Raw genomic sequence first — 2,906 nt, forward strand, 5'->3', positions numbered from 1 at the left:
ATCTTTAGCTGTCTTCCTGTTTGTCCTATATAGTGTTTTGTGCAGTCCTTGCATGGGATTTTGTACACTACATTAGTTTTGCTCATGCTGGGTATCGGGTCCTTCGTTTTGTTGAGTTGTTGTCTGAGAGTGGCTGTTGGTTTGTGTGCTGTTATAAGTCCTAGTGGTCTCAGTAGTCTGGCTGTCATTTCAGAGTTGTTCTTGATGTATGGTAGTGTGGCTAGTCCTTTGGGTTGCGGCATGTCCTCGTTCTGTTGTCTTTCCCTTAGGCATCAGTTGATGAAATTGCGAGGGTAACCGTTTTTTGCGAATACCTTGTATAGGTGTTCCTCTTCCTCTTTTTGCAGTTCTGGTGTATATAGGACAAACAGGAAGACAGCTAACGATCTGCATCCACGAACATCAACTAGCCACGAAGCGACCAGCTATCCCTAGTAGCCACACACGCAGATGACAAGCAACATGAATTTGACTGGGACAACACTACCATTATAGGGCAAGCGAAACAAAGAACAGCCAGGGAATTCCTAGAAGCATGGCACTCATCCACAAACTCCATCAACAAACACATAGACCTGGACCCAATATACCGGCCACTACAGCAGACAGCTGAAACTGACAACCGGAAGTGGCAGGGACAGGCCACTATAAATGCCGGAGGAAACACCACAGAAGCGCTTCACAGGAGGCTCCCAAGCACTGAGGATGTCACCTAGACAGGGGACGAAACGTTTGCAACAAAAACTTCCAGCTCGGTGAACAGGACCACAGCAACGAGCACCCGAGCTACAAATCTTCTCACAAACTTTGAGCAGTATATTTTCTACTGAACATCTGACTTTGTGTATATGAAACCAAACTGCAGTCCCTATGTTCATTACAGAGAAGAGCAGTTCCTGTATATATGGTTTATGTGGTTTATGCGAAGGTTGGTAGGGTGGAAGGTGAGCACCAGGTTCTGTCCTTGTTACGGTTGGAGGGGCGGGGTGTGGACGAGATTCGTTGGAGGGCATCTTTAACCACGTGGGAAGGGAAAGCTCCTGGGATGCTGCCTGACCTGCTGTGCTCTCCCAGCACCGCTCTGATCTAGACTCTGATTAGCATTTATTACCCATTCCTTATTGCTCTTGAGAATTTGGTGTTGGGCTGCCCTCTTGAACTGCTGCAACCCATATGTTATACTTAGATGCACATTTCTGTTAGAAAGGGCATTCCAGTGGTAGTGAAGGAATGATGACATGTTTCCGAGTCAGTTGGTGAGTGGCTTGAAGGAACTTTCAAGTAGTGTGTTCCCATTTATAGAGCATAGAACAGTATAGTGCAGTACAGGCCCTTTGGCCCTCGATGTTGTGCTGACCTTTTATCCTTCTCTAAGATCAAACTAACCTACATAACCTTCATTGTACTATCCACAACTTTACCGACCTTTGTGCCTTCAGCAAACTTACTAACACACCATTCCACTTCCTCATCCAAGTCATTTATAAAAATCACAAACAGCAGAGACCCCAGAACCAATCTCTGCAGAATACCACTGGTCACCAAGCTTCAGGCTGAATACTTTCCATCAATCCCTTCTAAAGGCCAGCTAATTCTATATGCAGACAGCCAGATTTCCCTGTATCCCATGGTAGGCTCATTTACTTCCTGAATGAGCCTACCATGGTGAACTTTATTAAACGCCTTGCTAAAATCCAAATACACCACATCCACTGCTCTACTGTCATCAATGTGTGTTGTCACATCCTCCAAGAATTCAATAAAGCTTGTGAGGCATGACATGCCCCCTCATAAAGCCATGCTGACTACCTGTAATCAAACTATGGTTTTCCAAGTAATCATAAATCCTATCTCTTAGAATCCTCTCCAATAATTTGTCCATCACAGGTGTAAGCCTGACTGATCTGTAATTCCCAGGATTATCCCTATTTCCTTTCTTGAACAAAGGAATAATGTTTGTTACCCTCCAATCATCTGGCTCTACTCCAGTGGACAGTGAGGAAACAAAGATCATCCCAAAGTCGCAGCAATCTCTTCCCTCACTTCCTGTAGTAACCTTGGCTATATCCCGTCTGACCCAAGGGTTATCCTTATGTTTTTCAAAATTTTCAGCACATCCTACTTCTTAACATCAACCTGTTCGGGCATTTCTGCCTGTTTCATGCTGTCCTCACAAATGACAAAGTCTCTCTCAATAGTAAATACTATAGCAAAGTATTCATTACAGACCTCCCCCAACTCCAGGCACAAGTTCCCTCCACTGATAAAGTATAGGGGAATCAACAGTTAAAAACATCCATTTTAAATCTCTATTTTGCAATTATAATTTGTCTTCTAAGTTGTATAAGTTGTCTTATACGTTCTGGATAAATGCGAGGTGATGCATTTTGGAAGGTCGAATTTGAAAGCTGAGTACAGGATTAAGGATAGGATTCTTGGTGGTGTGGAGGAACAGAGGGATCTTGGGGTGCAGGTACATAGATCCCTTAAAATGGCCACCCAAGTGGACAGGGTTGTTAAGAAAGCATATGGTGTTTTGGCTTTCATTAACAGGGGGATTGAGTTTAAGAGTCATGAGATCTTGTTGCAGCTCTATAAAACTTTGGTTAGACCACACTTGGAATACTGCGTCCAGTTCTGGTCGCCCTATTATAGGAAAGATGTGGATGCTTTGGAGCGGGTTAAGAGGAGGTTTACCAGGATGCTGCCTGAACTGGAGGGCTTATCTTATAAGGAGAGGTTGACTGAGCTCGAACATTTTTCATTGGAGAAAAGGAGGAGAAGAGGGGACCTAATTGAGGTATACAAGGTAATGAGAGGCATAGATAGAGTTGATAGCCAGAGACTATTTCCCAGGTCAGAAATGACTAACACGAGGGATCATAGTTTTAAGCTGGTTATTTTAG

The sequence above is a fragment of the Chiloscyllium plagiosum genome, chromosome 24, assembly GCF_004010195.1.
Source record: "Chiloscyllium plagiosum isolate BGI_BamShark_2017 chromosome 24, ASM401019v2, whole genome shotgun sequence".
In the NCBI taxonomy this organism is placed as follows: domain Eukaryota; kingdom Metazoa; phylum Chordata; class Chondrichthyes; order Orectolobiformes; family Hemiscylliidae; genus Chiloscyllium; species Chiloscyllium plagiosum.